The sequence below is a fragment of the Neoarius graeffei genome, chromosome 7 (genome assembly GCF_027579695.1).
Source record: "Neoarius graeffei isolate fNeoGra1 chromosome 7, fNeoGra1.pri, whole genome shotgun sequence".
NCBI classification, from domain to species: domain Eukaryota; kingdom Metazoa; phylum Chordata; class Actinopteri; order Siluriformes; family Ariidae; genus Neoarius; species Neoarius graeffei.
In genome coordinates this window covers 5,611,111-5,624,534 of record NC_083575.1, presented here as the reverse complement: position 1 = coordinate 5,624,534, position 13,424 = coordinate 5,611,111, and the positions used below count along the sequence as shown (strand labels likewise).

Sequence of the window (13,424 nt, the reverse complement as noted above, 5' to 3'; positions counted from 1 at the left end):
TTTATTCAGTTTGTGATGTAGCATGTCCAACGTACAAGTCCCTGTGAATGAGCCGTTACTGTAGCAACGACAAGAGCATTAATATCACCATGTACTTTGTAGCTGTACTCCTGGTAGTGCTGCTGTTATAGAAAATTAATCAACACCTTCGGACCAATCAGAATCCAGGATACGACAGTGCTGTGGTCGAAAATTAGCAGAGGTGGACAAAGTACCCAACTTCATTACTTAAGTCAAAGTACAGATCCCACTGGTCAAATGTTACTCCGATACAAGTGAAAGTTGTCCAGTCAAATTTTTACGTAAGTACTGAAGTAGTTGCTTTTAAAAATACTTAAGTATTAAAAGTACATTTTCTGTCAACGCATCGTTGTATTATTGCCACAGTGCTTACAAAACCGAACGCCGTTACCAAAGACAGAAATGTGAATTCACAAAACGAACACGTGCCGTGCCATCATGGTGGTTTAACGTTAAGCTAGCTAGTCAGTGACGCCCCACCTGACATGCTAGCAAAATCTTTTCAAACTCAAAAGCTAATGCTACTAGAAAAGAACAATTTCTACATAATAATAATAATAATAATCACACCTGTCTTACGCTCACTTCATTGGCTGACAGTGAAGAAGAGGATAATATTCAAGATCTTGTTGATGACCTTCAAAGTACTCAATGGATTGGCGCCATCATACCTCAGTGATCTACTGGTGGTGAAGAAGCCACTACGGACACTACGCTTTAACAGTAACAACATCACCGTTCTTTCTACGCCACCTTACAGAACCGATACTTATGGAAAGCTTGCGTTCACTTCATGTGCACCGAGACTGTGGAATCAACTTCCAAAGGCCTTAAAAGAATCAACTGACATTAATGATTGTAAAAAAGGACTTAAGACTTATCTTTTCGATTTACATATTTCATCTTTCTAGTTTTTGATTTTTGAATCTCTATGTCTTCTTGATTGTGATCTTTATGAGAGAGATGGGAGAAGGAATCTCAATGTTTCGTTTGCCGAGGTGTTGGATTCTTTCTCTCATCTTTCTTATTTTCTTTTTTCCTATGAGTACTATATACTATGTACTACACTACCGTTCAAAAGTTTGGGGTCACTTTGAAATGTCCTTATTTTTGAAAGAAAAGCACTGTTCTTTTCAATGAAGATCACTTTAAACTAATCAGAAATCCACTCTATACATTGCTAATGTGGTAAATGACTATTCTAGCTGCAAATGTCTGGTTTTTGGTGCAATATCTCCATAGGTGTATAGAGGCCCATTTCCAGCAACTCTCACTCCAGTGTTCTAATGGTACAATGTGTTTGCTCATTGCCTCAGAAGGCTAATGGATGATTAGAAAACCCTTGTACAATCATGTTAGCACAGCTGAAAACAGTTGAGCTCTTTAGAGAAGCTATAAAACTGACCTTCCTTTGAGCAGATTGAGTTTCTGGAGCATCACATTTGTGGGGTCGATTAAATGCTCAAAATGGCCAGAAAAATGTCTTGACTATATTTTCTATTCATTTTACAACTTATGGTGGGAAATAAAAGTGTGACTTTTCATGGAAAACACAAAATTGTCTGGGTGACCCCAAACTTTTGAACGGTAGTTTACATGTCTCATCTTCCAGTCTTAGATTTTTGAACTTTCGTGGTTTTCTATATTTGAGTATTTTTTCATGAATAATTGATTTGTGATTATTTATGAGAGGGACGGGGGGGGGAGTCTCAACGTTTCGTCGGAGTTTTGTCGGAGCGTTTGGACTCTTTCTCTCACCTCTCGTATTTTCTTTGATAATGTTTTTATGTAAATGAGTTTTTGTAGACATTTAGACATTTATTTATTATTATTATCATTATTTCACATATATTATTGTAAGGGCATTGAGATTGTTATGGAATGCACATAGAAATTTATTATTATTATTACATTCTGTTTATTTGGCAAGATTATGCTCAAACATTTCTTCAAGGACTTCAAATAAGTTAACGTTATTCACGTTAGCGTAACTCCGTTTTTACATGCTAACTAACAGTGTCCAAGTTAACTAGCTATGTGTTAACGTTAGCCGTGGACAAGGCGATGGCAACTTGGCGGGAAAATCCATAGAAAGTCATTTGACTAACCAGACTGCATAGCTATTACAACGTTATCGCTAGCTCTAAAAGCACAGACAACTTCATTACAAGCTTTCTCTTGGAATAAAACATTTACGTACCTCAATATGCTTCCGCAGGTTGGACGGCGAGTTTTTGTAGACCGTGATGTGATTTGTTTTTGATAAACAAAGCAAACATTTAAAATGGAATGAATCTTTAATCCTTTCAGAAAACTGAAACATGGGTTCATGGGCCATGAATGCGTGCATTCCCCAGAAGAACCGCTTCCTTCCATTCTGTCATCAACAGATTGTGTTCAAATAACGCTGCTGAGAGATCACTGAACTTGATTTTATACAGTCTATGGACGTGACGTGACCCTAGTGATTACTGATCGGCTGTCTCAGTGTCACCTGCGAAAAAATCAATCACGTTTTAGAAAAGAAAAGAAAAAACATCCACTTTCAAAGCTGCTTCATCGTAACGAGTAACGAGGACCTTGATAGAAATGTAGTGGAGTGAAAAGTACGATATTCTCCTTTCAAATGTAGTGACGTTAAAGTCATAAGTTTCCAAAAAAAATAATACTCAAGTTAAGTACAGATACTCAAAAAGTGTACTTAAGTCCAGTACTCAAGCAAATGTACTTCGTTACTGTCCACCTCTGAAAATGAGTGATTGTACTGGAATTAAACCTGATCTGATTAATATTAATCAAGTTAACCCTTTAATACGCAAAAACAATCAAACACTTAAGGAAATGAATTTGTTACTATTTTTTAACACATCAGGTTTCATTTCATTTTTTTTTTTCAAAATATGATATTTATTCTCAGTTTGAAATAGTCAGATGTCAGCTCATCAAAACTGAACATGCGGTTTACTTTTTTCTTTTTTTTACTTAATATAAGATCATATTGTAAACTTATTTTAAAAAGGAACATTCACTGCCAAATCAGTAGCCTTGCCTCATTGTCTTGTCGTTTTTTTTTTAAATAATGCTATTGGATTTAAAGATTTGTCATATTTCGAAACATATTCACTCAATAAATGTCTGAGACCTGTATTTTCTTGACTGCTGTTAATTACTCATCATAAAGTCATCTTGAGGTGTCTTGTTCTTGTGTTCAGGCATGACAAAAATGAAAAGTCGTCTCTCCGCATTCAGTCAGAACACTGGAACGCTGTTTCATGAATATATGTATAGGTGGGTGGGGTGGGGCTTTGTTTTGTCAGTGTTGATGATAAGGAGAGGCAGATATTTGAATAAACCAGAAAATGTGACGAAGTCTTTCTGACTAGCAGATAAAAATATTTCCTGGCAATTGCAAACAATCAGAAACACGATCTGTCTGTCTTCTGTATTTGTCATGGTGAGAGAAATGCTGTACTGTGAGGCAAGAAATCAAGTAGAGCAGCGCCCAATGAAATTTTTGCCACAACCTGCCTTTGAATGAATGAATGAATTTATTTATTTTGAACATGTATAAAAATGTATGTAGCTATTTGTACATACAAAAGAAAGAAAATGAAAAAAGTGACAAAAAAAAGAATAAATAAAATAACATAAAGAGCTAATACATTACAATACACCGCACATTGTTCGAAAAAGGAGTGGGAAGAAGTACAATACTTTTTTTAATTTCCCACCCCTTTTTAACTATCCCGAAATCCAAACTACATTAATACACCTATAAAAATATATACCATATATACACTTCATGATTATCCATATAAATATATAATTACAAAAATAAATATATACTACATACCATATCCATATACATATATATATACACATATACACACACACACACACACACACACACATATATATATATATACACACATACACACATATATATATACATACATACACACATATACACACACACATACATACATATATACACATACATATATATACACACATATATACATACACATTCATACACACATTTAAAATGCCATGCATGACCTCCATCTGAGATTGATTTCAAAATATTTCAGTACGCCCTCTTTCCATTGCACTGCTGTGTGAAGAGCTGCTGATAGAGCTGCGGTGGAATTATTATCCCTTGCTTTATCTCAACCTATCAGGAGCATCTTTAATGTTCTTGTTATCTTGTTGATGGAAGGGTAAATCCACCCCAAATCACCAGATTTAGAAAAATGTTCGCCACTGACCATCTCAGATTTGCTTCATACTTTCTGGAAATATTGTCAGTGTGCCCAATAAATAGTGTACAAAATTTTAGGCTTGTACCTTCATTAGTTTCTGAGATATAGGGGATTAAAAAAGGGGCGTGGCCCCAATTTCACTGTTGAAACGCGTGCTACAGAAAACGGACCTAATTTCCATAAGTCATGACTTTTAAACTATTCATGCATGATACATGAAATTTTCAAGGACTGTTTTTCAATGGGTTAGCGCTGTTGCCTCACAGCAAGAAGGTCCGGGTTCGAGCCCCGTGGCCGGCGAGGGCCTTTCTGTGCGGAGTTTGCATGTTCTCCCCGTGTCCGCGTGGGTTTCCTCCGGGTGCTCCGGTTTCCCCCACAGTCCAAAGACATGCAGGTTAGGTTAACTGGTGACTCTAAATTGAGCGTAGGTGTGAATGTGAGTGTGAATGGTTGTCTGTGTCTATGTGTCAGCCCTGTGATGACCTGGCGACTTGTCCAGGGTGTACCCCGCCTTTCGCCCGTAGTCAGCTGGGATAGGCTCCAGCTTGCCTGCGACCCTGTAGAACAGGATAAAGCGGCTAGAGATAATGAGATGAGATGAATTAAACACAGCTACAATTTAGTAATTACCAGCCAGTGTTAGTAATTACCAGCCATACACACCGCCTAGTGGTCAGTGTTAGTAATTACCAGTCATACACACCGCCTAGTGGTCAGTGTTAGTAATTACCAGTCATACACACCGCCTAGTGGTCAGTGTTAGTAATTACCAGTCATACACACCGCCTAGTGGTCAGTGTTAGTAATTACCAGTCATACGCACCGCCTAGTGGTCAGTGTTAGTAATTACCAGTCATACACACCGCCTAGTGGTCAGTGTTAGTAATTACCAGTCATACACACCGCCTAGTGGTCAGTGTTAGTAATTACCAGTCATACGCACCGCCTAGTGGTCAGTATTAGTAATTACCAGTCATACACACCGCCTAGTGGCCAGTGTTAGTAATTACCAGTCATACACACCGCCTAGTGGCCAGTGTTAGTAATTACCAGTCATACACACCGCCTAGTGGCCAGTGCTAGCCAGTAAAGAAATAAAACAAAAGACTGACTAGGATATAAGAAAATTCTACAACCCAGAAACAGATGGGAGCTCCGCTTTTAGGCAGTGCCTAAATCTATATATTAGTGACCTGCCATCATTGTGCATTTTGTTGCAGACCTATGAAAACTCTGCATGTACACACACACACACTGCAGACACAGGAAAGCTAAGATGACTTAAGATTACAGCGTGAGATAGAGATAAGGAGGAGACACATGTATAGTTTTGTACAGATATAAATGTACATTTTCACACCACAGAAACACACACACACACACACACACACACACACACACACACGCAGTCTTTGTCTGACTATCTCTCATCTGTCAAGCAGTCATGGCATTTGCAACATGCACATCACCTTTGAACATTTGATGAATATATGACATGTGACTGTTTTGTTGGGTGGCGAGATGTCCTGGGTTGCGGAACCACACGTGCGAGGGCCCGTCAAGGCCGCTAGCGGCTTTAATCTTATTTATTACTCATGTTATAGTACTCTTTAGGCAACTAGGTATGTGTTCCAAAGAAATCAACTTTCTGATTTATTAGGCTTTAAAAATAAAAAAACATTTTGCGCCTATAATTCAAATGCATATTGCAAATGTATGACAAGGTCTACCATAAAAACAATTATACCACTGGACAGAGCTTGTTTTGATTAGCAAATGCACAAAATATGAAGTTGGTACCCTAAATCAAACTATAAATATTAAGGTATCAAGTACGGCATGTTTTACGATAGACAGAAATGCTGTTTTAAGGCATATAATCTACTTGGATGCATCCAGAGATGCATAAAAACTGAAAAACCACAAAATTCATGAGGATTTTTATCACTATCCCTTAGAGGCACATATTTGAGCTTCCATTTGCCAGCCAGATACAGTGACTGATGTTAGCAGAGCTCTGCCTGTCTCTGCAAAGCTCCGCTAAACATGACCAGATTTGCCGACCAGGTTTGCCAGCCAGATTTGAAGGCCGATGTCAGCAGTAGCGATGGGAAGTTTGGCTCTTTTCAGAGAACCGGCTCTTGTGGCACGGCTCCCAAACGGCTCTTAATTTATTATCATCTGTAGCCTCATATTTTAGCCTAACTTGGCAAATATGAATGCTTTGTGTGTTGATAAACCCTTTTGCATTTAGTGTTTTTATGAGAAGCCTTATAATTGCCTAATTTTGTGTATTTGTTCTGTTACAAAAGCAGGCATTCTTACTTTAATACTTTAATCAAACTTTTAATTTTAATTTAACACAAAAACAAATGAACAAAACACTACAAACAAATCCACAGAACAGAACCAGAACCAAACTCAGTAACCAAACAGTATGTCCTCAGTGCAGGTTGGCATTCAAAAAAATCAAATGCCTCAGTTTGGATGGGCTGATGCGGTTTCTCCTCTCAGTTAGTATCTGCCCTGTTTTTGAGAAGACTCTCTCCGAAGGAACAGATGTTGCCACAATACACAGTCTCCCCTCCATCACCTTCACCAGGTGTGGGAAGACTGAGCCCTTGGCCTGCCACCGGCTCAGTGGGTCTTCTGCTCGTTGGATGAGGGGCTCCTCAAGATAACATCGCATCTCCATTATAACATCAGCTGTAGTATTTCTCCTTGCAGCAGGAGCATTTTGGAGGCTGTGACATAGCTGAAGGAGAGAAAACAGCAACTTTTAAAATTAGGCTTTTTTAAAATTATGCGTCATATTGCTTTTTGTCAATCATATGTGTTGTTTCTGCAATGTATAATAGTGACTGAATAGCAGTAGAGAAAAAACAATTGTCCAAGGTACCTGTCTGCACTTATCTCCACAGTCACCTCCTCAAATGGTTGCAGGACGGTGCAGACCTCTTTCACCAGCTCCCATTCCTCTTGACTTAATGTATCAACAGGTGCATTGATGAGGGCCAGGGTGGAGATGATGGCATCTTTTGTTTCAAGAATGCGTTTCAACATATAAAATGTTGAGTTCCCCTTGGGGCGGCACGGTGGTGTAGTGGTTAGCGCTGTCGCCTCACAGCAAGAAGGTCCTGGGTTCGAGCCCCGGGGCCGGCGAGGGCCTTTCTGTGTGGAGTTTGCATGTTCTCCCCGTGTCCGCGTGGGTTTCCTCCGGGTGCTCCGGTTTCCCCCACAGTCCAAAGACATGCAGGTTAGGTTAACTGGTGACTCTAAATTGACCGTAGGTGTGAGTGTGAATGGTTGTCTGTGTCTATGTGTCAGCCCTGTGATGACCTGGCGACTTGTCCAGGGTGTACCCCGCCTTTCGCCCGTAGTCAGCTGGGATAGGCTCCAGCTTGCCTGCGACCCTGTAGAAGGATAAAGCGGCTAGAGATAATGAGATGAGATGAGATGAGTTCCACCTGGTAGCACACTCTTGTTTGGGCCTCAGTTCGGGCAACTCTATCTGGCGCCGTGTGGACTTCAGCCTCTCTGCAGCTACTGTCCTTCTGTGGAAAAACTCCACAATAGCCTTTACCTTGTCCACGGTTGTTTTCACCACCTTCAGGGAATCTCTTATTATCAGGTTTAATGTATGCGCCAGACATGGGTGGTGGGTCCACTTCAGATTTTTTTATGGCTTTGGTGATGCTTGCAGCATTATCACTCGCACAGCACACCACTTTGTCCTGTACTTGCCACTCATTTACCGCTCTTAATAGCTCCGCTACCAAGTTTTCTGCAGTGTGTCTGTCGGTGAACTCAAAGCAGTCCAGCAGGCAAGATGTCATCTTGTAATTTCCAATAAAGTGGCAAGTGACGGACATGAAAGAGCAGGTGGTTCTAGAGGTCCAGCAGTCAGTTGTCAGGCAAACTGATGGAGCTTTTTTCACCGTCTTGCCATAATGCACGTTCTGTGTCATATAGTTTTGGGATCATTGTTAGGGACAGTGTTTTTCTACTGGGTAGAGTGTACGAGGGATTTAAGGCTTTTTTTTTTCAACTTTCTCTTTATTGAGGACAAGGTAGAAAATCACGTTATATAAAAAACAATACTTTTTAATTTTTTAACAGAACATACACTACCGTTCAAAAGTTTGGGGTCACCCAGACAATTTTGTGTTTTCCATGAAAAGTCACACTTTTATTTACCACCATAAGTTGTAAAATGAATAGAAAATATAGTCAAGACATTTTTCTGGCCATTTTGAGCATTTAATCGACCCCACAAATGTGATGCTCCAGAAACTCAATCTGCTCAAAGGAAGGTCAGTTTTATAGCTTCTCTAAAGAGCTCAACTGTTTTCAGCGGTGCTAACATGATTGTACAAGGGTTTTCTAATCATCCATTAGCCTTCTGAGGCAATGAGCAAACACATTGTACCATTAGAACACTGGAGTGAGAGTTGCTGGAAATGGGCCTCTATACACCTATAGAGATATTGCACCAAAAACCAGACATTTGCAGCTAGAATAGTCATTTACCACATTAGCAATGTATAGAGTGGATTTCTGATTAGTTTAAAGTGATCTTCATTGAAAAAAAACAGTGCTTTTCTTTCAAAAATAAGGACATTTCAAAGTGACCCCAAACTTTTGAATGGTAGTGTATATACAGTTCCCACCCCATCCCACTCCCCATCCCATGAAATCCCTAGTAGTGCATCCCAAACTAAGGGAATTAAATTGGTAAAGAGACAGCTAAAAGTAATAAGATTAATAGGTAATGATGACAATCATCAGGTGTAGATAATTAAACAAAGAAAAAAAAATAAAGAATGGAGTTAGTTAAAGAGTCAGGCTTGAGAATAAATGAGAGAGGTTGTGCCAGGCCGTGAGAACATGCGTCAACCCCCAGGCTCTAACACTCCTGAGTTCATGAATTGTCGGGGAGGGGTTTTAGTGTGTTGATAAAAGACATTACTGGGTTCCAGGTAGAGTAGAAGAGGTTTTTGGACCCCCTAAGTGTGTATTTAATCTTTTCAAGACTCAAATGGAGCATAAGGTCACTCATCCATAGGGAGGAGCTAGGTGGTTTGGGGGATTTCCAGTGCAGCAGAATCCATCTACGAGCAAGTAAAGTGGTGAATGCTATGATGCCTTTATGCTTATTGAGAATCTGCTGGTCAGTTGGCGCTATTCCAAAGATAGCAGAGTAAGCGTTGGGTTGCAGATTAAGGTTTAGTGACTGAGATAGAGTTTTGAAAATTGCTGACCAGTAATTAGAGAGGGAAGAACATGACCAAAACATGTGTGTTAGTCAGTGGCGGCTGGTAGTCTTTCAAACAGGGGAGGCTGGTCGGTTACGATATTTCCAGATTTTAAAAGAAAACACATCAATTTTGCCCATACTCTTGCCTCTGATCTGGCTGATTGTTGGCAGCGTCACAAACTGTGAAATAACAGGTTCTTTTGGCCCATTAGCCTACTGTCCAATATACATGATGGTGGTGTTGGGGGGGAGGGGTATATTTTAACATTTTATATTTTAAAATTGTGGCATGTTGTTTAAAAATTGATCATTATTGAAAGCAGCTCTTTGTCAGGAACCTCAGCAGTAACAGCAGAGTGTTCTGGAATCGGCACAAGCACTGACCTTGGGGAGCCAAACATAGAGCTGGGTGCCACACATTTCATTCAATGACACTTTCCCTATATTTTACTTATTTTGACTGAGAAATGTTTTATTGACAATTTTGATAATCCTTCACTTTTAATCCAGGTCTGTAGTGTGAAATGTTCTCGGCTGTGTTTTTGTTTAAAAATGTTTTCCAAATTGTAGCTGTGTTTAATTCATCTAATCTCATTATCTCTAGCCGCTTTATCCTGTTCTACAGGGTCGCAGGCAAGCTGGAGCCTATCCCAGCTGACTACAGGCGAAAGGCGGGGTACACCCTGGACAAGTCACCAGGTCATCACAGGGCTGACACATAGACACGGACAACCATTCACACTCACACCGATGGTCAATTTAGAGTCACCAGTTAACCTAACCTGCATGTCTTTGGACTGTGGGGGAAACCGGAGCACCCAGAGGAAACCCACGTGGACACGGGGAGAACATGCAAACTCCACACAGAAAGGCCCTCGCCGGCCCCGGGGCTCGAACCCAGGACCTTCTTGCTGTGAGGCGACAGCGCTAACCACTACACCACCGTGCCGCCCCGTTTAATTCATATCCAGAAAAATATATATTCCAATATAATATACTCAGCATAAACATTTTAAATAGATTCTATATTTTTGGTCCATCCATGACATATTACTAAAGTAGCCTATTTACTGTTGTTGATGTGGGTCAATTGCTGTTAGCCAATTCACTTTCTCGTACCAGGAGAGCTGAAAGGAATGAGTATTATTCCCTACCTTTTTCACCAAGTCAATTTGAGGCGTTGGTCTACCCTGCTCTTTAATTTTAATTTTTTCCTCGAAAGGAAGACTGGCAAATGGCTTCGCCAAAATTAAATCAGCAATGCTTGGCATCCGTGCGCAACTTTCTTGCTAGCTGACTAGCCCCCTCAAGTTCAAGTTCAGTCACTCAAATAAATGACATTTCTGGAACTAAGATAGCAAACTTGACAACACTTTATTTACAATGAAAATATATACAAACTAAAAAAGCTGGTAGAAACCGTATGTAATGAATGAAATCGAAATGTAAGCTGATCTCTTACAATACACCACAGCACTTGCGAATCCGCATGGGACTGAACTGAAATTCACCGCTGCCTGTCTATAGTTGAAACAAGCTGTCAATCAAAGAAAATATCTGTCCACTTTCACCAATCACCAGTCTCCTCGCGGAAAGCTTTGCCATGTCCCTCCCATGTGAGGCTGGGAGTCCGGTGGGCGGGTGTTTTCGCAGTATTTGTCCAATAACCGTCTTGCATTTTGAGATTGAAAAGCGCAGAGCTCCCAAATGCCATTGAAGTGCACTGAGGCTGGGCTGCATCGCGCTGTCACGAGGGGGAGAAACTCACGCACACATTAAAGTTATAACGGAATGATTTTGCACTGTAGTGGGTTGAGCACATATATTTCTATGATTCTGGATCTGAAATAGCAATGTTATAAGGTCGGCTATAACATAAGCCTAGCGCAATTCATCCTACACGATGTTCGTCATTTTTAGAGGAGGCTGAGCCTCCCTCGTTGTCTTAGAGCAATCGCCCGTGGTGTTAGTGTTGCTGAAGCAATATGACATCTGCTGCAAATATCATCCACATTAGAATAGATTCTGGCTAGCTTAGACTTGGAGAGGTGGACATGGTGCAAGACATTAAACTGAATTACACCTAACCTAGCACACGATGTGCTCCCATTTACTCTCTTCAGAGCCTCAGTCCAGGACTCATTGGGTATTCCAACCCCAAGTTCCTCCTCCTATTTCTCTTTAATTGCATTGAGAGAGGTATCTCCGAGAGATGATATATTTAAATAAATTCTTGAGATGAGGCCTTTTAGATTGGAGGGAATTTGGAGGATGTTGTCTATAGCAGAAGGTTGGGGTGCATAAAGGAAGTTTAGGTTGATATTTTGCATGAAATGTTGGACCTGGAAGTATCGAAAACAACTTGAGCCAGGGAGATTGAATTTTTTAGAGAGATGATTGAAAGTAGAGAAGACACTCTCACTATAGAGGTCTTTAAATTTGGAGAGGCTGAGTCTTTTCCACAAGGCAAAGGTATTGTCTAAACTGGGTGGGAGAAAAAGATGATTGTCACAGATAGGGGCCAGATTAGAAAAATCTTTTTAACCGAAATGGTTTCGAAATTGTGACCAAGTTCGTAGAGTATTAATAAGAACCGGGCTAGAGGTGTAGAGTCGGGTAGATAGAGGGAGACTGGAGGTAACCAGGGCGGGAAGGGACTTTGGAAGGAATACAGGGAGACATTGAAAAAGATAGAGGAAACGGGGCAAAACGTTCATTTTAATACAGTTGATTTAGTGAAAGATTAATGGACCTCTAGCTCTGTAAATCATTTTGTAGCTTATTAATGAGGGGTGTGAAGTTTTCTTTGTATAGCTTAGAGAAAGTCCGTGTAATATTAATTCCCAAATATTTGAAGCCAGATTTAGACAGATGAAATGGCAGGTCTCTTTGAGGGATTAAAAGAGCTAGGTTGTTTACTGGAAAGCACTCACTCTTTGTAAGGTTGATCTTGTAGCCCAAAAAGATACCAAATCTACGCAACATCTGAACTATGTAGGGGATGCACTGCACCGGGTCGGACACATACAACAGTAGGTCGTCAGCATATAAAGCCACCTTGTGTTCCTGCCCCCATTGAGAAATTCCATTTATTGTCGGGGATGATTTTAACATGATAGACAGAGGCTCAATGGCGAACGCAAACAGAAGTGGACTTAGTGGGCACCCCTGGCGTGTCCCTCCTAGATAATGAGAAAAATTTTGAGTGCTTCCCGTTCATGACCACTGATGCCTTAGGTGAAGTGTATAGAAGTTTAATCCAAGCAACGAAAGTGGGTCCGAAACCAAAGGCTTGCAGACATTTAAATAAATACGCCCACTCAACTCTATCAAAAGCTTTCTCCACATCCAGGGAGATAACCACCTCAGGCACCCCCCTGGATGCAGGAGAGTGCACGACATTAAGAAGGTTCCGGATGTTAGAGAAAGAATGATGACCAGTCATGAAGCCAGTTTGATCAGGGGAGATCACCTCATCAGTAACAGATTCTAGACGCCGGGCGAGTGCTTTAGCTAATATTTTAATATCGGAATTTAACAATGAAATGGGCCGATATGATCCACACTGTGTTCTGTCCTTCCTGGGCTTTGGTATAAGTGTTATAGATGCCTCGGTCAGCATCTGTGGCAAGGCCCCAGTACTCATTGAATCATTAAACATTTCTAAGATAATTTGGTTGAGAATTTTTTGTAAAATTCGATTGGGTAACCATCAGGGCCCGGAGCCTTGCCACTTTGCATAGCCGAAATCGCACTAAAAATCTCCGTTTGTCCGAGGGGTAGTTCTAACTCTGCTTTATGAACAGGGTTAATAACAGGGGCATTTAAATTTGGAAAAAAAAATTCATATCGGTATCATCACTGGGTGATTCTGAGGTGTAGAG

At 40.4% G+C, this 13,424-nt stretch overlaps 1 protein-coding gene across 2 annotated transcripts in view; it reads left to right on the top strand.

Moving 5' to 3' along the window:
* The window catches only part of zgc:172120 (uncharacterized protein LOC799440 homolog), a 126,274-nt gene that overhangs the window by 107,534 nt on the left and 5,316 nt on the right, over positions 1–13,424 (top strand). Inside the window, exon 5 of one of the 2 annotated variants that reach the window (XM_060925216.1) lies at positions 622–3,148. The exons of the other annotated variant lie outside the window; for it this stretch is intronic. The gene's annotated coding sequence lies outside the window, so the exon portion shown is untranslated. Of the gene's footprint in view, positions 1–621; positions 3,149–13,424 lie in introns of those variants that run through there. 2 annotated transcript variants of the gene reach the window in all.